At 44.3% G+C, this 23,479-nt stretch overlaps 1 protein-coding gene across 4 annotated transcripts in view; it reads right to left on the bottom strand.

The window, feature by feature from the left end:
- Nucleotides 1-23,479, bottom strand: part of ptprea (protein tyrosine phosphatase receptor type Ea) — a 58,695-nt gene that overhangs the window by 31,193 nt on the left and 4,023 nt on the right. The window contains exon 1 of one of the 4 annotated variants that reach the window (XM_008285513.1): nt 4,746-4,885. The exons of the other annotated variants lie outside the window; for them this stretch is intronic. The gene's annotated coding sequence lies outside the window, so the exon portion shown is untranslated. Of the gene's footprint in view, nt 1-4,745; nt 4,886-23,479 lie in introns of those variants that run through there. 4 annotated transcript variants of the gene reach the window in all.

The raw sequence follows: 23,479 nt of genomic DNA, 5'->3' as shown, positions 1-23,479 counted from the left end.
CATAAAGCCTCTTCATGCCTCTTTGCCAATATATTTATTTTAATCCGTGAAAGAGTGATTTTTTGTATTACTATTCCAGTCCATGTGCGTGAGAAAACACTGGTACACGCCGCGCATAAGCTGTTGTAGAGATTGTAGTTTGGTGCCATCTAATATCCCTCCCTCACCCAAGGGAGACCGAAAAAAAAGGAGGATGAAGAGGAGAGGAGGGTGCGAGGAAATGGGGACAAGGAGCACAATTTATCTACCTGGAAACGCTGAGCAGCCAAAGAATCCAGGAGCAGTGTGTTGTTTGTAATGTGTGGAAACCTCACAACCGCAGTTTGGAGTATTCTGAGTTAAAGCTTTAAAGGTCTCATTAACTTCTTGTTTCTGAAAACTGTTCAATCAGAAGTTCCTCTTTTTGTGTTTTTTTTTTCCTGCTCCTGCAACTTTGCCATTTTTGGAGATACGAGGTTTTCGCTTGACAGTTGTTGGGGAGCATGCCGAGCGGTTGCCATGGCGACTCCCTCGTCTAGCTGAGCTTAGGAAGGTGTGGAGGGAAGGGAAAGGGGGGTTCTCTCTCTCTCTCTCTCTTTCTCGTCGTCCTGTTTCTCGTTTTCTAGGCTGTAACGATAAACTAATGGACACGTCTCCTGCAGCCCTCCCCCGTCTCCTCCTCCTCCTCCCCACTGGAACCCAGTGAAAGCGGGCAGTCAGCATTTGCTCCCTGACATGCCGGTAAATGAGATGTCATGCTCGAGCATTTTCCATGATAGTCAAATAATGGCACAAGAGTTCCAGCTCGGGCGGGATGAGAGTGGAATGGAGACCAGATCAAATAAAGATCACACTGTTTATCCCGCCTGGTGTAGTTTTAAAAACCTGTTCCTGGAAAGCACTGCGAGTATTTCAAATCGCATATCTTCCCAAAGCTCATAAATAAATAATTCGAGGTCTGACAGTGTGGAGTCAGATCAAGCAAACTATTGAATAATAGAAGAACCTTCCTGTAATGCAATCAGATGCAGAGCATCGCGCTCGGCAGCATCTGAGAAAAGACTGCGACACATGAAAGCGGCTGAAGGCAGAATACAATTTGTATGTGTAAAGTTTAATTATGTTCATTCTGAGTGGAACAAGCTGGAGCCGGCATAAAAATTTAATATCTAATAAAATATTTAGCTTAAAAATCTGACTGGACACTTGGAGAAGGTAAGAAAAGGCAGCAGTGGGAGGCGATGTCCTAAATGTGAACTGACTCGTCATTTATTTTGAAAAATAACCAATTTCCTCATCTCTCCTGCGCTGCAATAAAACCACGAGCACCGTGTTCATTTCAGAGTTGGTCAGAGGGAAAGCAGCAGCGCTGTCACCGACAGTATGCGGTGGACAAGGCAGCCCACGGTGACTGTCAACAGCTATCAGTGTATCACTTCCTCACAGTCATACACCGATTACCACAGCGCATGTGATAAACACCACATAAATATGGGTGTTACTCATGCAGGATTCGTATTACACTCGCTTTGTGCTGCGACTGTATTTGACTTGGCAGCTAAAATGTGCTCAGGTCAGTAAAGAAAGTAAACAAGGGTGCACTTTCTGATAAGGCAGCTTTAAAATAAAGGGTTGATACGCTGAAACGAATCATTTGCTGTTTGTTTAAATGGGAAACAAGCATGATGTGCATTGTTTCATATAACTCGAAACAAGATCTGATTTCTCCTGAAGTCGTACGAAAAGAAAGAAACAGACAAACTGAGTAAAGATTTTTTTTTAAAAGTCTAGAGCTGCAGTTTTCAAGTTGATCAGTGAACTAGTTGGTCGATACAGAAATTCTCATTGGATGAGAAAAATACCACATTAACAGCCTACACCACGACTACCGCAGAGACAAACAACTTCACTCAACCTAATGCAGACTCCTGAGTTTAACCTATTTAACAGTTACGCAACAGTTAGTTAAAGTTGCCTCCAAACTAAATATATATATATATATATATACCTTTTCCCTCATAAAAATCCAAAAATTGTCATATTTTGTCAAATGTAGATTAATAAAATCTAAGATTCACCAAATAAAAAGGCAGAAAAATGGTGTGTAATATAAATTTCTGTACTGGAAAGCATGTCCAGAGACAAATAATACATAAAAGTAATCCTAAACAACACCTGATTAAATAAATATCTAATTGAAAGCCCTTGTGTGCAAAGTTGGGGAGATAAAAAAAAAACAAAAGCATTTGTCAGTGTTGCTGTACGACGACGATGACATGTTTTCTGTTTCACACTGTCTGGTTAAACCCAATGAAACCATGTTATCCGCACGCTGCAGCTCAACCACGCCTGCATATGTTTAGCGTTTACTGACAACAAACCAACTGACAGCATGTTAATGAAGTCGTCTGCGTTTTGCTGAAACGAAGTCCAGTTTAAACTTTGCAACAGCAGTTTGCGTATCACGGCTCAACAGGCACATCGTCTAAAAACAGCGCAGGCTAACGTGTCTGCTTTGTATTCCTCTGCTGTGCTCACCAGTTGATATAGAAATCCTAGAAATGTTGGCAGGTGCACGCCGGTCTGCTTCAAGTCTGCAGTTATCACTTCAGAGTAAAAACAATGTGGGGGGGAAACTGATTTAATATGCTGCACATGCTAGATTTTTGTGTTGATTTATAATTAATTTAGGCTAATAAGACGAGCAGATAGAGTGCACTCGGTGCACCGTGGCTGATTTAGTCCACGTGGAGATAACGTGCAGATTTTTCTTCCCCGACCAAGATTTCCTTTGGTTGCCTAAAGCCCTAACAAAGTCCCTGATGTCTTCGAGTTGCATTAACACTCTGCTGTTGTAGTCAGAGCGCTGTGTGTTTGTGGCCGGTTAAAAAAAAAAAAGAAGCAAAAACGCCAACACAAGACATGCAAGCAATTATATAACATCTCTGGCACAGTCTGCTCTCTGACAGGCCCTAAGCACCCCGCTTGTATATGCATGTATACATCTGAGGCTATAATGGATGGTGCCTGTGCAACATGTGGGCTTCAGTCGCTGCAAGATTTACAACTCCAGACTCCGGGTTTCCTTGTAACTCTGATACAGGTGCTGTTTCCCCCCAACAAGCCCCTAAGCTCAAGCTCAAACAGTCCCGAGGTGACAAATAGCAGCTCAGTAGACGGATGGACACCTAACAACACCTATATGCATACAGGCTTGCCTCTCTTTGACTCATCCACATCTCCAGGGTCGTGGTCAATCAGATTAGAGCATCGCACTGAGATCTCCGAGTGCACCAGCACAAATCCATTTATAGAGATAAGCTTTGAGGGCAACTGCTGCCTCAGAGACACACACACACACACACACACAAACAGATGCAGAGTGAGAGGGAAGAGATGTCACTTCACCCACTGAGTCGCTATCGGGCCTCAGCATCAGTGCAGCACAACAGTGTTTACACAAGTCCTCTCTGACCTGCAAACTGTGTGTCACTTCCAAGAGCACCAGCTCAGGATCCCTCCGAAGGGTCGCCAGATGAATCTTATTTTGCAGATCTTTAAGAATATATTAAATCAATTTTGAGAAGAACATTGACAATCTAAAAGGAAGCACTATTATAGACAGATTTGGAAAAAAATCGAGGAAACAAGAGTGTGTGACACCTTTCTGAATGCTGCATAATGGAAAATACAGTTATTACCACAGTAATACTGTAAGTCTGTGCTAAATTTTTAATGATAAGACTTTAATTAGAACAGAGCAGCAGCAGCAGTCTAGCACCTGCTTCACCACATCAGCGTTAGAGAGATGTAGCAGTGAGAGAAGTGGCAGAAAGCACATTGTGATTTATGGTGTTTACAGCCCAACTTGAAAGGGACAAAATCAGCCCAGAGATGAAAACTGCAGCTGCAGAAATTATAATAAATGGCTCTGCAGGACACGGATGCATGTGTGTGGACTTTCTGCTCCTCTGATCAGATGTGAATAGAGCTGTGTCCCCGATGAACCACACACATTGTGGGCTTAATGTTCCAGAGCGAGAGGACAGACAGCAGAAAGGAGGAGGGTGATTTCGTTAGCCGAGGCTCCCTCGCCTGTCCGCGAACACGCCAGTGTATCTTGGCATCCAGGTCTGCTGAACACCAACGAGTGGCCCTGAGCCAAAGCAAGCAGGATGTGAATGTGATAATATCATATAGCAGCTCCCCCCAAACTTGGCAACTTGGCTGTTTTAATCAAGTATCTGGAAATTTCCTATAGGGCCCAGGCAGGACTAGATCAATTACAGACAGACTCTGAACGAGATAAACTGCATCAATAGTGTTATTTAGTTAGTGGGCAGCTTAATGAGAACCCTGATTTAATGTTCACCTGTAGCTCCCTCAGATCAATAAGCAGTGGAGTGATGGAAAAAGCCTCTGAAATGTAGAAAATGTTCATTAAGAACATAAATGAGAAGGAGCCGCTGCCTGGGCCAGGTGTAAAGGCTCCCAGGTGGTTCAGAAATACAGGTTTAATCACAAATATTGGCTATTAGATGCAATGTGTTATAGATTTTCAAGGGGTTTAAATTTACAAGCATTGCCATAAAATTTACTCCAGAATATTATAGTAGGATGGATCCTCATGATGCTGGTGATCCAGCTTAAATATCTGAACATTTAATAACAGACTGCAGCAACGTTTTGTATATGATTCCTAAACCATGCATCTCTGTCCATCATTATAGTTTCTTTTTTTCTGAATCAAAACCATCTTTTACTACCTTAAAACGTCCCAGATGTAACTCCTCACAGTCGCTTCCCAAAGAACGTGCAGAAAGTTCAAGTCCTCGTCTCCGTTCCCACCAAAAGATCTGCCACTTGTTGTAGCTCGAGCACACCAGCTCACCAGTAACTCCGCTTAAACTGCTTTATCCTACACAACGGCCAGTTGTGATGTAGTCGGAGTAGTTCAGACGTACATGTTTGAACCGAAAAACGATTCTGAAAGAGTCTAATGACGTGGAAAGTTCCACCCCGCGAGTCAACAGGACTGGTTCCTTAGAAAACAAACAAAAAACAGAAGTCTAAATTTTAGCTGACATTTGTACGCTGTAGTTTCAAAGTGGAAACGCTCAGCCACTGTTTCTTCTGTATGCTACCATATAAAAAGCACAATACGGACATTTTAACGAGGCAAAGTGAAACGTGTTGATGAGATGGGAACAGGACACTCGTCTCCCTCTCACTATAAACTGTAATAACTTCCCTGATTCACTTGTTATCTAGTGCGAGATCAGAGGTAGTCCAGTACTTTGCTTTATTACCAAACACCTGCAAAACCTTCCTGATCGGTACTTTTTATTCGGCGTAATTACCAGAGTATATGTTTCAACAAGCTGAACTAAAACGGTGAACAGACGGAGCGCTCTGCTCAACAGCTGCACTGTCATACAGCTCCACGCATGTTGACTTACTGTGTATATACACATCTCATCGATTTCTGCGTGTCTAGCTCTCGCAGCCCGTGGCTATAGTATAAAGCTGCTATATTGTGTTTTTAATCTCTGATGAAGGTCTGCGGGTGAAATGTTGCTCTTAATCAATACTGCACTGACAGCGCGTGGGAGTCCTCCGCTGCTTTGTTGTAGTCTATTCTCCTATGCACCCTACATTATATACTATTCTGCTTTAACGGCGTGCAGAGCCGGGACCAGCCTAGACAGCCCGTCAGTCCAGTTCTCAATTGCGACTTACAGCTAGCTGACCAGAGGCCTAAAAAACAATCCCCTGTCAGTTCATTATAAGTGCAGCATGTAAAAACAGAGTTTATTCAGCCCTTCCACCCAACAATCTGATGCACATCCCCTCAGTAGTGGTGTCTCTTTTCCCTTCCTTTTCACATCCTTTCCCAAAAGCTCATTCTCCGAAGGCGCCTGGGAGCAGCTCAGACAGAACCGGGTGAGGATTAAACAAGTCCCCAGCCGAGGATTCCCTGCAACATTCAAACTGCACGTGGTAAATATTCATGGCAGAGACACAGTGTTATTCCAGGACAAAAGGGAGGAAAACAAACACATTTCGACACATAGGCATTTACAAACCTCCCCCCCTTAATACCTACACAACAGCAACAACACATATAGACCGGCATTAATGGGCATGTAAGAAACATGTACACCCACACAAAGGGGGGACTAAAAGAAAAAGAAAAAACCCTGTGGATTTCTCAAGCTATCTGTGTGTATATCTGGCTGCAGCCCAAGGCAACATGTCTTGTCTGTCTGCGCAACCTTGTCTGGGAACAGAGAGGTTTCACACGTTGGAGAGAAAGTCATGAACGCCTCCACTTCTCTTCACAAGAAAACTGCCAAAAGTAGGAACCAGAGTGAGAAATCTAAACACAAACGGAGCTGCGAATACATAACGATGTTCTTTTTAGGAACCGGTTTATTTATCGTTGTGAGCGTTGCTGCTGAAATATCTGGTTGGATGTTTAACACACATGCCAACGGAAAGACTGGCCTCTCTGAGCAACAAAACCTAAACACCACTGTCCCTTTTCTGTACCTGTAAATCTAACTTCTCTTGGCTGCTGGTCAGGGGAACTCCTCCTCAGTCTTTGTCACTGCATGAAGCTGACTCAGAAGCGAGCAGGAAGAGAAACAGTTTAGATCATATCCTGTGTGTGAACTGTGGTTTACAGCCAAACAGAAGGGGTATAAAATTAGCCGGACTGTGAGAACTAAAAAAGAGAGAGACGGGGAGAGAAGGGCCGGTCAGGCTAGAAAACACAAGGAGAGGGAAGGAGTCGGAGCCACCGACGGCTGGAACAGCTCCGGGTGTCTTCCTGTTTCAGCGCGACAACTCTGGCAACACACACACGCCGTCGTTTGCTCAACGCCGTGTGGCACATTAAGCCAGATTAAAGAACGAAACGGCCAAATGAAACTGCATATTTGTGAGCTACGACCTGGAACGTTCATCCGTGGGTGTGTCTCGCACTCATGAGCCAAGAATTAGTTTTATAAAATGACTCATTCTGTAATAAAAAAAAAAAAAAGTGAAAACTACCAGAGCAGCAGCTTATAGTGGCAAAAAAAAGAAGAGGAGAGAGTATCCATGCTTCATTACACATGAGCAAAATGATACAGGGTGTAAAATTTAAACTCCATTTTCTTACCACTAATGGGGCTAAAAATGTAAACTGTGAGCAACATTTATTGTCCTATTTGTGTCCAGCTAATGAATTTGTAGTAATTTTTTTTCTCTCTCTCTCCTTCTCCACTAACTTCAGAGGAAAATATCCAGCTTGTCTGTTTGTATGCAAGACATTCAATAAGTTTGTCTCGCTGCCGTTGGATGCTGTGCAGGGTGCAGGGATGTCATTTTATCGGTGCTATATGGCTTAAAAAAAAAAAAAAAAGGCTGAACCAAACAGTCAAGTCGTGGGCCGGAAAAGAGGAAACCACGTAGTTTGATGTTATCATTTTCTGCGGGTTTGTTTCGCACATAAATAATAAAACTTGTAATGATGTGATGTATGTCAGATTGAAGATTAACAGCTCTAGTCTGCAGCTGCAATCCATAAACAATAATAATGTTGATTAATGTGCCAGTTTTTTAACTGATTAATCGATTTATTCTATAAAATGTCAGAAAATTGTGGAAAAAAAATTCAATTCGATGTTTCTCAAACCGCAAAAATGTCTTGTTACGTCCACAACCCAAAGATATTTACGGTCATAAAGAATGAAAGAAAAAAAATCTAATTTAAGAAGCTAGAATCACTTGATCCAACGCATCAAAATAGTTGCAGGTTAATTTAAAAGCTATTCATGGCAGCTTTACACCCGTCTGCCTACTGGTAGCAGCTCGTCTATCCTCAGTCTGTCACACTGACACAAAGAGGAGGATAAAGTAAGCTGCAATAACATAAAAAGTTATCACAACAGTTAAAGTCAGCTGGGCCGTGACCCTCCCCGGCTACAGCGGGACACCCTCGTACCGTCCGGAGGAAAGTTTTCCTGGGATAGGAAGTGAGAGCTCATAGGAAGAACGCCCTGTAAACCTAAATCAACAGGATACGGATCATTTACAGGGTAACATCCACCGAACTCAGGGAGCAGTAAGCGGCCACGCCTGAAATAAAGTCCTCGAAACCTCTTTGTATCTCTCTCTCTCTCTTCAAAGGCATCACTTGGGCTGATCTGAAGGCAGGGCCGTGCGCATGAGTAAATACTGCAATCTGGCCATCAGACGGAGGGGGAACTTGCATCCCCCACCCACCCTCCTCCGCCTCCTTCCAGGAAGCAGCCATGTAAATACTCCGCAGCGTGATCGTCTGACACGAAACACGCCGGCTGCGAATCGGAGGGCAAACGGATCGCGTTAGCATTAGCTGGCGGCGGATGCAATATTTCTAAAGTTAGGATTCATTTCACAAACAGGCCTGAGAGGATTCTGTCTCGTCTTTACTGCCTGTCACACTTCAAACAATATCAAAAACCTGATTTCTTCCAGGGTCGCGGGTTATCCGACGGGGGCCGCCGCCGGAATGCAGATGTGTGTTATTTTAATTTATTTCCTGTGTTCCGGCGACCCGGAGGGAAATCACAAGAGCCGAGACAGGAGCTGCGCTGCTCTATCTTTAACAGGTAACAGGAAATTGGCCATTCAGCACATCATCTACAGTAGCGGCTCCAGCCAGCCAACAGACTGATGGATGGCGAGTCACACTCGAGCTGCGACACCATTGATTTCCCTCTCATACAACCCCAAGACTGCTGATTCAAGATAATGTTACATTTTTAAAGGCTTTGCTGTGATAGTGAGGTAATAAATTCTGCAGATGAAGCTGATAAATGAGCTCGAGCCGCATTGACAGGTGAGATTTATTTGCACGGCGCTGATTTATTTGTGCATTATTTATAGTTCATCGTTAAAATGTGTACTTTCGTTTCTGGTGCAGTATTAGGCTTTAAAATTGAGAAGGCTGCAAAAAATTCCAACCATTGCGTAACACCGGTTTTATTGTCAGGGAACATTAAATCGCAACTCATAACAAACGTTTTAGGAACTGTCGTGACTGTTAAACCCTGTGCATCCAGTGAACCGCGGTGTCATTTAGTGACATTTTTCCCAATATTTACCACAACACAGTTCATCATGAGGATACAAACTGAGATTTTGTTGTTAGCCTCCACTGATCCGAAACGCCAATGCTCTGCTTAACCTTCTCGGTCAATGGGAATACAGTACGATACAGTCAGACTGAGTAATGTTGTGTAAATCTTTATCCTTTTCCTGTCTGCATGGCCGTCCAGAGTTTAGACTGAAGCCTTGATCACACTCCAGAATATTCAGGATGCACACAGACACGTGCAAAAAAGATGAGCTCTTTGGTTTATTGCATTTTTTTGAATAACTTGAAAAAGTGACCACATGGTGTGTGTGGCCCTTTAAAGGAAATAGAAATAAGGATGTGAAGTGCAGTGCATACACACACCAATAAAACCACTCACAGCTGAAGTAAATATTATGGTCATCTCGTTGCGATGCAATGTTTCACGGGGAAACCTTGGGTCGTGGCCTTCGGGTGGATGTTACTTTGACAAGTAGCACCTAAATCCTGCTGCAGACCAACCCCACCCCCATGGCAGCGGCCTTCCCCCCACCAGTACAATGTGTCTGGAATGGCTGGATGAACATGACAAAGAGCCCCGGGCATTGACCTGATCTCAAAAGTCTCCAGATCCTAATCCGAACGAGCATCCGCGGGATGCACCGGAACGAGCCCGATCCACCGAGACCCTGCAACCTGCAGCACCCAAAGGATCCAACATCTTGCTGCCAAGACACCGCCTAAAGGTCCTGCATCCATGGATCAATGGGTCAGAGATGCTTTGGCAGCATGAGGGCGCATATGCAACATTAGGCAGGTGATTTTATGGCTTGTGTGTGTATCGTGTTGATGTTGCTTTTCTAGCGTATGCACAGTTTATGCTAAAACACATTTGTGTTGCATGTGGACGTCACCACAGACGCCAGGCAGCGATGCAGCGTTGGTGATGTTTGAGTAAATAAGGAACATCATTTAAGCACAGAAGGACGTCTTTATAAATACGACTGGTGTGGTTGGACGTCGTCTCAGTGCCGCTATCAGCTAATATCAGTCCTGGCATTATTAAAAGGATGTTAGTTTGGAGGCTTGTCAGAGTGCCATGCTACCTGTCAAGGAGATTACTAGTGTGGATCATTGTAAAGAGCTGTAAACAACAGGCCCACGTGCACGGCTCTGAGAAGGGGAGATAAGAAAGTGTAGGAGGGGTTCTGGTTGGACGGGGGGGTTACTGATCATTGTGCCAAGCTAGCAGCTGTGTGATGGATTTCACACACATCTTCTCATCTATCTCTGCGTCCCTTTGTGTCGAACAAAGAGCAAAAAAGAGCCCCTTTGGAGTGCATGCCGTAGAGGATCACTATTTCGCCATTCACGTCATTTGCCCCTCGCAGCATGTCGTGCATGGGTGAGCAAATACACCCCATGCTCCTCCGGCATGCAATTACTGTGTTTGTCAGGCACATGGGTCTCAGGCAGGAATATTTTCAGGAATGGAAAGAAACCAAACACACACACACACACACACACACACAAAACAATTCCAATTTGCCGTCAGGAAAGCTGCTTGAATTCAAACCGAATCCATGGATGTATCTGACAAATCCAGGAACATGACAGAGCTGCATTGTCTGCGCTGGTATCAGCGAGTGCAGCATCTTGGCGGCACAGCGCACAAAATCTGAACAGGATATTGCATCCCTCATGACATAAGCTGAAAGCATCCCCTTTTCGTTTTTTAGAATCGGTGCCATTACACAAGCAAATAACAACAGAGATGCCATGTCAGCCTCTCCAGAGGGTCAAATATGCACGGATTAGACTGTCATTAATACCGAATCTGGATTATCGCAATCCTGAGGCAGCTCTACAGCTACAGATTACTTCTATCCCAGCCTCAGCAATGGAAGACAATGGCACTTTTTGTTTCCCTCAGAACTGACAGTACCGCACAGTAACAAAGAGGGACTCATTTCTAATAGGGTCAGGAGTGATTAGACAAGCGGCTGCCCTGGCAGCCCAAAGAGAGACCCAAGATCCCCCCAGAATCCCCCAGAAGCAGACCGGATTTGTCAGATTATGACCTCACTAACTGCAATTTAGCCCATTAGTGTAGTTAGCTGTAGTAAAAATGGGTTAAACACGGCCTCCTGACTGCGCCTTTTGAAGACGTTTCATTATAACGTCGGCCTGTATTAAAAACAGAGCGTTTAGCTGTGATAAAAATGGCACCCAACTGTCTAGACGTCTTCACATATCTTGTGATGACAGCCCATCCATTTTGGCCGTTGTGAGTGCTGTCAGGCTTTTGATGCATAATTTATTAGCCTCCCACAAAAAAAAGTCTGAGATTTTACACTGAGACCTCGGAAACTGTACCAAATGTGAAGCAGACTCTACTGGCAGCCGAGCTGTTTGTGCTTCATTACAACTTATTAAGCGACAATTTTAAGCCAAAAACGAAACTAACTGCCATTACAGCCTTCTTCTTTTTTGTACAAAAAAAAAGTGTTATTCTGACATGAACAGTACCTATTTCCCTTTCTTATGGCTTCAAAGAGACATCTGAAAGAGGGGAACAGGGAATAGTGTTATTTCAAGCATTGAAATGAATCTAATGAGATTTAAGAGACAGTTGCTTTAATATCTTGGGTTTCATTAGCATCCTCTTGTTCAAAATAAAAAAAACCCGTTATTGTTCTTTCAAGGGAAGAAACTCAAATGAAAGACACAAAGTAGAGAGAGAAGGAGGGAGAGAGTATCAGTGGGAGTTACTACAAACAAGAAGTGAAGGCAGGAAAATGTGAAGCCTGAGGGGGCGGAGGGGTGGCGAGAGAAACTCAGAGAGACAGAAAGAAAGAGAGAGAGGGAATACAGATCAGCCAGCGTGACCTGTCCTTGCCCCACAAAAACAAATGACATCAGAGTAGCTGCCAATCAGCTGATGTGACTCAGAGAGAGGCTGTTAGAATTCACTCCGGCGTTTCTCTGACACGTGGCTATAACCCTATCGAAAGGCAGCTCGTTGTAGATTAGCGAAATCTAATAATGTCTCAATTCAGAATTTGTGAAAATCATTCTGACAAACAGTTTGAGCGAATAAACAAGAAAGAAAAAACTATTATTCTTCTTGTAAAAACACCACTTGGGTAAAGTGATTTCTGCAGGACACCTCGGTCTAATTCAATCCCAGACGGAGCAAAAGGAATCAATTTGGAGAGAAAAATGTGAATGCAATTACTCTGGGAGATATGGTTCGCTCTTACAAACTTAATTAGATGCATCTTTGGTGACAATGCAAAAAAAAAAAAAAAAAGCGCTACAGGCACTGACTGTCTTTTCAAAGCCAACAATCTCATCACAAGCCCTCATTAAGTGCTTTTCATTAGAGCAAACAATATTATGAACCTATGGACCGCACTCATGTTTCAATAAATAAAAGGAATCGCGGCCACAAAAACAGAAACGAGACGCCTGCGTTCAACAAAATGCGCGTAAATCTCGCCTGACAGAATGAAACCAGCAATAACTAACGGAGGCCAGTGATTCTGTTCCATTCTGAACTTCACCATCTGAAATAACTTAACATGACAATTAAATCTGAGATCTGCAATATTTATAAACCCCGGCGATAAATCTGTGTACTGAAAGCTCCAAATGTATTACGTCTGTCTAAACAAACCGGAGAGGCACTTCTTCTTCTTCTTCTTCTCCTCCTCACAGCGTGATACAGTGGAGAACGCTGACAGGAAATCGTTTCGGATCTGGTGAGCGTCCAAAGGTCAAAAGCAGAGTGTGCTTCTGCTCATCGGCTCACCTGTTCCAGAACAGCGGTTTTAATGCCTTGTTTAATAATCCATTTCTATGTCACGAAGCGGACAGGTAGTAGCTTTAATATTCAAATACAGACAAGGGCTTTAAGAGAGACTACAGAACACTGCATGTAAAGACGGATAAATGCTCTGCGGTGCAACTTACGGGTTTCCTGAGCGGCGGTTTTGAAGCCGTCGCTATCTTGGCAGCGACTCTCAGCTAAAAAGTGAAGCGATGGAGCAGGAGTGGAGCTGAGGTGCAAAACATTTCTGGGCCACGGATTGTCCTGTGAGATCAAGCAGCCAAGCCCTTAAATTATGCATAATGTTATTTATGTATTTATCATCAGGGACCATGCATTTAACATGGAAATATAGCATTAAGCTAATTTTCAACTCCCGTCCCTGGTTTGGCTTTTCAGTAAAAACATGCAAAAGCCCTTATAAAATCTAAACAGGTGAGTTATATAAACCATAACCATGTGTTCAGTTGTCATGAACAGGAAGACTAGCAGTAGAGACCCCTAACTGTTTTGTTATGTTACTGTGAATATGTTTATTTCTGCTGTAAAATTGGGCATTTTCACATGGAGCTCTCGCTTTTGGAGCCAGCCTCAAGTGGCCATTCGAGGAATTGCAGTCTGCTCTCACACTGAATTCATCTTCTAGCTCTGGAAACTGTCACTCTCACTTTAACAGGCTTCATATCTTTGCCTCACTGTTACGTGCATTACAAAGGGTCGTGCGCTAATCGTTTGATTCATTGCATCTGAATTCAAGCTTAAGAAACACAGATGTTGACACCAGCTGCTCCAATGCAAACTGAAGATCTTTTTTTTTTTTTTTTTGCACATTTCTAACAGAGAGCACTCAAATCAGCAGGATCAGCCCGAACAGCGAGTGTGACTGTCTACACGTCGGCATCAAAGTCTTCTCTAATGACCGCCCGTGTGTTGGAGTTAGATAATGTAAGATGACACTCTGCACACAGACGTCTGTAGCAGAACAAAAATGTTGTTGGAACGAGGGCCCACATCAAGACGTGCTGGGCTCCGTATTAACCAGCAGCACATGTGCAAAAGTTGGACACTGTGACACGACCAAAGTCTTTGAAGAAGACGATCCGGGAGGCAGCAGGATGCAAAGAGCTAAAATAAGTGCTCAGCTAAAAAATATTTGATTTTTTTCACCTTAAACAGCGTGACGTAGGAGTGCAACTCACAAGTCTGTTTATTTTTTGTCTGCTCCTATTTTTATTTCTAATTAATCGTTTAGTTTAGTGTCAGATCATGTTGAGATCTTCAGGTGGCTTTTTATGTATAATCATATACAAAGAACACCTACAAATTTCAGGAATTAAAGAAGCACCAAACGACACATGAGATTGGTTGCTAATAAAGAAATATTATATCCAGAATATGGGGGGAAAGACACCAACAGAGCTTATGGAGGTTTACCCCCCCCCCCCAAAAAAATATAAACCCAAACAAATTAGTTCAGGGCCCAAATGTAACCGAGCTGGCACGCCCATGTTGTCTCTGGCAAACGCTGTGTGCTTTAAGAGAAGAGATCCCGAAAGCAGGCACCCCCTGCCGCCATCACCCCAGCAGGATCTGAGGAAAACCTAATTGGACACATGCAAATGAAAGATGTGTTAAAAATTCCTCTTCATCATGGGGGGATGAATTTTGGCTCCAGTAACCAAAGCTCCCTGTATTTCATCTTCCCCACTTGTGCTTGTGGTTGTAGCTTGAGCTGAAATATACATCCACCCCCTATTTTCTCTCCTTCTTTCTATTCATTTCCTCGTCACAGCTTACACCCAACCCTCCCCCCGCCTGCCCCCCATACATATTTTGACAATAAGCAATTACAGGCACAGGAATGCAGGGTGATATGTGTGGCCTGGAGCATGCAGGGTTTTATATCAGACCCAGCACCGATATGATAGTTACAACAAGGGTGGGGAAGCTATAAAAACAACCCTCTGCTTCACCTCTCCTACATTTTTTTTTTTTTTGGAGCTCATGGAAAATGACGGCCACGGTGGCAGCCAGTAGTATCAAGCTACCGCGAGCAGACAAATGAAAACAATCACGCAGAGACGTGGGAGTTCTGGCTGTTCTTAGGACAAAAGCGCCCGGAATCGAAGGACCAAGCACTCACCGGTGGAGCCGCAAAATAAGAGACGAGCCCAACGTGATAAAAACGGGCTTCCACTAGTCTGCACTAATGAGTTTTTGCAAGAAGCTGAAGGCATCTCTCTGGCTAACTAAGCGGCTAACTAGTCCCCTGCTGTGGCCCAGCTGCTGGATGTGATAGTACAGCGATGAATTAGTGGCATGGCAGAGCCTTTTATTTATTTCCTGTTGTAGTTCAGCCAAAGCTTCACTGACGGCTCAGAGCGCTGCGTCCCTGTGTGTTTGGTTTAAAACGCTGCCCAGGACGCAACAGACTCAACATTTGCCTCGTATCAAACACAACAATAAACAGCGCTGATTCGAGGCAAAAAAAAAATCCATCCTCGCATGTTGTGGTTTAAAACAAAGCCTTCAGTCCATCTACTGTGCGTCTTCTCATCTTGCACTAGTTCATCCCAGGCAGTCATAAAAGACTGCAAATGAGGGAGTGTGTGTGCAGAGAGCAAGGCGTTTTCCCTCTCCAGGGAGGACCGATCTGATGATCAAATCCTTTCCTGTCTCCTTGTTGAGCCCCTCTTTCTCTCTCCGCAGCAAACAAAGTGTACATTACAGCCTCTAATGTCAGCCATGTGTCACACCGCGCTGCACATCAGCTCTGATAAAAAGATCTCAATAATCAGAATCAGAGGAAGTTAAATAATCCCCACAGGGCGAAATGTGCAGGTCAGAGGGGCTGAGAAGTTCAGATGAATTCCATTTGGACAGCAACCCTTTCTAAAGGCCTCATTCTGTGGGAATCAACCGATAGAGTCGACCAGGTAGAGCAAGAAGTGGTGCGATTTATAAATAAAAACAGCACAGACGTGTGAAGTAGGTCACTCAGTGTGTTTCTATGGCACGCATGCAATTTCCAGCATGATAACAAATGCAAAGACAGAGAAGCCTCACAGGGCCTCCCACCATTAGAAGCATATACCCTCTAATGTATATTCTGTCGAAGCCCAACATGCAGGAAAAAAAGGAGGAGGAAGTTTCGAACAATCCGCAGTTCACCAGCGGTAACATAGACGTTTGTGTGAAGAGCCACCCACTGACTGAGCCGGGCCCACAAAGGCATGCACTGTGATGCTCAGCCCTGGGACACATCATTATTATGATTACCCTCATCTCTAACTTCAGTTTCTTTCCTTTTCCTCGGTTCTATAGGAGCAGCAGAGAAACCACTCAGGGTTTTTTTTTTTCTTTCTCGATGACTCTGTGTGATCCCTGCTCCTTGTTATCCGACACACCACCGCTTCGCCGCGCGAGGTGCCGTAAAAAACGCAAAGGCCAAGAAAAGCGAGTGGGCGGATATAGGAGGAACCAGGCTGTTAGCACACGTTGCTCAATTATCATCACCATATGTAAGCCACCACTTTATCTCCCAAGACTTGTGATGCACACTTGAAAGAGGCTGGTAAGTGCTCTAGAGTAAATCCCCACCACTTCTCTTACAGCCAAGTGTGTGTGGCTTTGGAATCAGATGTGCCTTATTTTTAACGCCGTGATTTGCTGCACCAGATTCCTGCAGAGTGAAATTTAGAAGCATGTGTGCTGTTTATGAGCTTTAATGTCAAACACTACGGCCGACATCACTTCACGTCAACATGTCATAAAACTCCACAAGGCTCAGCATTTCACCATATAAAAATCAGATTTCTTATGTAAACTAGGGCTGAAACAACGACTTGTTTAATCGAGTGTGAACCAGCAAGCATTTTAAAAAGTCTTTTTTTTCCAACTAACCTATGTGTTTGTTCCAGCTTCTCCAATTTGAGGATTTGCAGATTTTTTTCTCCTAGTTTTTGTCCATGTGAGCTAAATTTTGTTTCCATTTTGAACAACTGGTAAAGAAAAACAAGTGTCTGGAGACTCAGAGGAACTGGGATTTCCCTGCATTGTATGCACACAGCAATGAAACATCCATCCATCCATTATCTATACACCGCTTAATCCTCACTAGGGTCATGGGGGGCTGGAGTCTATCCCAGCTGACTCAGGGTGAAGGCAGGTTCACCTGGACAGGTAACCAGTCTATCACAGGGCTACACTTAGAGACAGACAACCAAGCACACTCACATTCACACCTACGGACAATTTACAATCACCAATTAACCTCAGCATGTTTCTGGACTGTGGGAGGAAGCCGGAGAACCCGGAGAGAACCCACGCTGCACGGGGAGAACATGGAGACTCCACGCAGAGAGATTCCCCCACCGGGACGCGAACCCGCGACCTTCTTGCTGCGAGGCAACAGTGCTACCAACTGCAGTCCAGCAACGAAACAAAACTGGACAAATAATAAGCAGTGTAACTGATAATTATCATCCCAATTTAGAGATCAGTAACAAGCAGAGAGGAAAAAAAAAACCTTCAAATGAAAGACTGCCAAAACTGCAAAGCAATTCTCACATTGATTTTCACAATTTTTATTATTTTTTTTGCAGATTTTTACTCTTTTTTTTTTCTTTCGTTAAATAAACATTTTTACACCAAAGCTGAAGATAATAACCTCGACGTGTAAAACATCGTCACCCTTCTCACTTCTGTGTATCTGCTGGCATCAAAGCAGACTCCAATTACGATAAACAAACGCTCCATCATTGTAAGCGAATGGTGTGGATCTGGCATTGTCTCTGGCTGAGCACAAAAAAACGAGGCTCTGGCAGTGTTTAGAGGAGTGTTATTGTCAACAGTGTGTTTTCCCAGTGGGAGAGCATATTGTATGACCAAATGCTGAGATGATTAGCAACATACAGTGCGGCGCAGTTTTTGCCATTTGCATGAAAACCTTACACATAACAGCGAGAGAACATGGAGTTATGAGCTGTGACCATCGTAGTTAGCACGCTGCTGCAAAGACAAAATGTTTCACAGATTAGATCTCCGGAGCTGAAGGTCAGCGAGACAAAGTCACGGCGTGGCGTGTATTTTCTTACATGGATGAATCAATCCAATCTTCCACCAGGCCTATTATATTTCCCACTCAGAATTATTATTGATGACTCCCCCCCCCTCTGTGATTTATTTTCTGATGGGAAGCATCTAATGTGACGACACTATAAACAGCGTGATGCATCTAACTAGTTGGAGGAGCATGTTGTTAATCACATGCCGAGGCCTGGAGTTGACATGAACAATATCTTTGATCAGTATCACAACAATGAATCGGCCTGTTAATCAAGCAGCGTCATTACAGCAGCTGTAAAAATTTGCCCTGGGAGGAATGAAGGGATGCACTGCAGTGATGGCAGTCAATTAGAGAGTCCTCATGAGCTGGAGATGGCATATTTGGGTCCTGAGTGCGCATCAAATTTAGGATTAAAAGACGGAGCAGATTTTCAGTTAGCTGACAATATCAGTCTAATGCATCTGCTTGTGTTTATTTATAACTAGTTACAGTGAGGCTGTAGCCTGACACAGCGACGCTGCTGCTGCTGCTGCTGCTGCTGCTGTGGCTCTGGGCTGTGCTTCACTTTGTGGATTAGACCCACTGCGTTCTACAGTATATTAGCAGATGTTACATGGGCTATCATACTGTCGTGGCCGCTTTCCAACCCCGAGCTGGAGTACAGAAGTGGAATTTGGCGCGGGACGCTAAAGGGCAACATCAGCTTAAATTCAAACTGATGACTGCTACCCTTGACCCAACCAAACAGTGACAACAGATACAGCAATCTGCCCCGCACCCGGCCAAATCACTCCATTAGTGGAAACTTTTGCTGCAGTATTGGCCAGCTCCACAACCTGTTTAAACTCTCCAGTATTCTAGCATAGGCTTTGAATGACACACAAAAAAAGCCTTTATTTGTGCACAACTTCAACAACACATCAGGTACACAGCCACTGAAATCCATCCAGAATGAGTGACATTACCTAAGCAAGCTTTAAATCTCCTCCAGTTTATTAAATGTCACTTGCTGGGCACCCGTTTCCTTTGAAATCCATCTGTTGTCATCCTCCTCTGACCTCTTATTTTGTTCCATCTTTCTAAGCGGTATATGCAGCTGCGACAGACAGCCGAGTTGCACATAAAACAGAAAAATGTGTGTTGAGTGTGAGGGCAGGGCCGCGGGGTGACATTACTGTCTGTTTGTTGAGTAAGTATCTCCATGGCATCAGCTGAATAGAAGGCTGGCCTGCAGTAAGAAAACCCACCCGCCTGGCATCATTAGACGATGCATGAAGCCGTCGATCGCATTCGTTTACTTATTAATCAAAGGGTCCATATGACTGGAACACAACAAATTCAAAAACCAAAGCACAGGACAAATGATAGATGAAAGTAGAGGGGATCTTCTGAGGGTGTCTGCACCAAAAACCCACAGTTCACTCATCCTCTGTGGAGCATCAACGTCCATCCCACAGCTGGAGAACACTTCAGTTTGGACCAGTGAGTAGAGCAGCAGGCTTGTGTAGCCACAGTGAACACCAACATACATACTCAAAACCTGTCTGTGATATTTTGGGGATTGTTCTTTCAATTAATCGATCAGCTGTTTGGTCAGAAAGTGTTGAAAATGTCAGTCATTGTTTCCATAACTCCAAGATGACATCTTCAGATGTCTGGTTTGGTTCACAACCCAAACGTACTCAGTTTACTGACAAATAAGGAGGGAAATAAAAGAGGAAATGTGAACATTTAAGGAGGTGGAATCAGAGAATTTCATTTGTTTCCCCCTGAAAAACTTCTTAAAACTGATTAATCCATCCATCATCTCTACACCTTAATCCTCACCAGGGGGGCTGGAGTCTATCCCAGCTGACTCAGGGTGAAGGCAGGTTCACCTGGACAGGTAACCAGTCTATCACAGGGCTACACTTAGAGACAGACAACCAAGCACACTCACATTCACACCTACAGACCAATTAACCTCAACATGTTTCTGGACTGTGGGAGGAAGCTGGAGAACCCGGAGAGAACCCACGCTGCACGGGGAGAAGATGGAGACTCCACCGGAACACAAACCGGGGATCTTCGAGCTGCGAGGCAATGATGCTAACCTCCGAGCCACCTTGCAGGCCAAAACTGATTAATCACCTATCAGAACAGTTCAGGATTATTAGTCATCGACTATTCGATTAACTGATTAACTGTTGCATCTCTACTTTTGCTTTTACTCGACTCTGCATCCTGTCGGCCTTTAAAACCATGAGCTCATTCACACTTTCAGCGCCATCGGAAACCTGAGAAAGTCACGCGTTATGTGCAGATGTTGACGAGGCTGACATCACTGCGCGCTGACAGGAATAAACGTGTGACTTTCGTGTTTATTCCTCCATCGCTGAGGTTGCAGCTAAACCATATCCTCCCTCTTTGCTTCACACAGGGATGGCTGCACGGCAACACCACGTAGGAACAGCTGAAATTACATCCTTAAACACTGACAGGAGTTCAGCAGGATGAAGAATGTTCTAGGTTCCTCCCCTCGTCTTATTTCCAACATACTGCACGATCCAGGCTGCCTCTAACCTTGGTCTTATATCATCCAGGAAGGCTCTGATTATCATCCCATACATTAGCGCGTTCTGCCGCTCGCCGGTAGCCAATCAGCATGCACGGCGTGTCGGCTAACCTCTGACTGTGGGCTCACCGCCGCATCCAACTGCACTCATTTCCACACATTCATCACAGTCGTAAAAAGAAAAGCCTCAACACAATGCGAAGCTCGCCTGAGAGTCAGAAGTTAAAAGGTGCGCTGAAAGAACGAGATCTGACCTCGCTCGCCACGCTGCATCCTTTTCAGCTCGACACAAAAAATTACGCGAATTAACGCTCGCCGCTGTCACTGCAGGCCTTTGTGATGCCATCAGCACATTTGTAATTATTACAAGTCTCCAGAATGCTGATGTTAAAAGAAACGCTGGGACAGATTAGACGTCGAGCGAACAAAACAACTTCCTGATGCACACAGTCGGCCCGCGATAGAGTGTCTGCCGTGTGCCTATTTGACGAAAAGATAAAACAAAACAAGGCGCGCTTTTGAATTACCCGTCTGTGCTCGGGTGAAAATGTTTACGAGGGGTTATCCCGGTGCCTTCCAACCGCACCGCGTTGCCGAAAACACAATGAAAATATTGAAGGAGCGACACGATGATCACAGACAACTCCCTGTGCAGCAGCCTTGAAAGAATGAATAGGAAATAGGCTGCTTTAGTAAGCATCCATTATTCATCAGGCACTGTACTCCTCCATGTCAACAACCGTTGTAGTGACACAGCCAAACCATTATTTCTTCTTTCACTGTTTCGCTCTTAGCCTCACCGATTGCAACCGGCAGACCCCGACTTAAACATCCGAGTTAAAGGAACACGTTGATGTTTCAGCGAAGGCCGGGGCGCTTTACGAAGTGAAAAGTTATTGTTGACTCACTGTACAGAATAAAACTGTGTGACATTACACGCCGACAACATCAGTCACAGTGCGAGACCTTGATGCAGAGTTTACGGCGCCGCGGAAACGCCGGGAGATCATCACTCTTTCTACACATCATCGTGCGAGACATCCCAGCGACTTTTAAAATCAATTAAGAACCGCTTTACATATTTGCAACATTAAAGTTAAAGGAGAGGAATACGTTAAATCGAAATGCCCACTAGAAGCGTCCGACTAATTGACGGGATTCGGTTTCGCTCTATTTGCATCATCTTTTAACTCCACAGAAATTATGCATTATCATAAACACGGAGCTATGGAGGCACGCGGGGGTGTGACACGCTACGTGCATGTAAGATGACTGTATCTCAGCTTCACGCTAACATCAAACAAACAGCCTTCAAGGAAACCCACAACAGCTTCTTTTTTTTTTTCTTCCTGGCTGTCAAAGTGGCATTAACGGCGTTTCCCTGCCTCCGGGCTGCCCTTTGTTTTCCACATGAGACCTGATATTTGTTTTTCCTACTCATTCAATCAGATAAAATATAGCGGACTGAAACGTGTTTTAAGCCCAGAGCCGGAGATGTTTACTTTCACTTCAGTTGAATCAGGCCACACCGAGTTAATCTCTTCTGGGCTCCACCCTGTTCTCCCCGAGCAGGTCACCAAATTAGGTTGTCACATTTCAGCCTAAAAAAAAAAAAAAAAAAGTTCATTTCATCCGTTTGGTTCATTGAGAGTTTTACGCTCACATCTGTCAACAAGCTGCCCTCGACCAGCCGCCGATGTGAAGTTTGTGATTATTACAAACAAAGTTCTGGCCGCCTGCTGCCTTCGTCCCCTCATTCATACGAGCTGACAGAAACATACTTAAAGGATTTCAGCAAATGCGTGTTGAGCGTCTTAACACTTGTCTCCTAATAGCTTTGCGGCGTATTTTGTCATGCGCTCATGCAGCAACTGACAGAAATACAATAAAGAAACTATGTGTTGCCTGGAGGGGGTACACCCATATTACTACTTGTGGAGTGACATCATTCAGTACTTCCCTGGGCTATATTCTTTTATTCAAACCAGACGGGCTGAACTCAGTGGTTTCCTTCCAAAACAACAACAAAAAAAAAAAAAATGACGAGGAGGTCACGAGATGAACAGTTTTCTCAGTAACTTCACAGGTTCCGTCTTGCTGCACACTTTCCCAGCTTCAGGCCTCCAGAGACGCTGGGGGGCCGCGTAAGGCCACGAACCGTGATGAGACATCCCAATCAGACGCTGCTTCACATTAAGGGCTCACATGCATTTCCTTTCCTTGTCATTCCCAAGAATTGAATCGGCTAAACGCTGATTATTTTCACTCAGAATAAATCTGTTTTCCCAGTAAACTGATTCATCACTTGGTCTGTAAAACGTTGGAACGGCAATAAATACCCTCACTGCACAAAAAAAAAAAGTCTTTTAAGTCCAGCTTGGACCCCTGCTGCTGGAAAAATGACCTGCATGATTAATCTATTATCAAAACCACTCCGTTGATAAACTGATTGCAGCTCTAACCGACTCCCACCGCGGACCTGAGTCAGGCAGAAGATTCCTTACGGGTTGCAGCACTGCTCTGGCGTATTGTTTTAATTTTAGCTTCTCCTCTAAAGTTCATCTCCTCCGTTCCTCATGTGCTTCTGCCCCACTGCTATTTCCGATTAGCAACTTACAATGCCTCCTTTGAACAGATGGTGGCTGAGTTCTGACGCATCCGAAAAGGGAGAACCTTGATCTCTTTCCAGCTGTTTCCAACGCTTAAGCCACCCGGCGGAGTCTTAAAAACCCAGCTGACGGTAAACAAACACAAAGAGGCGCACCTCCGCTTCGTACTGGCAGTTTTAAAAAAAAGTTGTGCAAAGAGTTTTAATGACTTTAAATGTTCAGATTGTTTCCTATTTCACCGATGCTTTGAGGGAGGCCTCATTCATACGACAACCTCAGACACAACTTCAGATACGAGAAGAACGACGAGTCCAGCAGCAGGAGGGTTTGA

This window comes from Stegastes partitus, unplaced genomic scaffold (genome assembly GCF_000690725.1).
Source record: "Stegastes partitus isolate 25-593 unplaced genomic scaffold, Stegastes_partitus-1.0.2 Scaffold405, whole genome shotgun sequence".
Lineage (NCBI taxonomy): Eukaryota > Metazoa > Chordata > Actinopteri > Pomacentridae > Stegastes > Stegastes partitus.
Note: the sequence above shows the minus strand (reverse complement) of the source record. Positions and strands in the feature narration are given on the sequence as shown.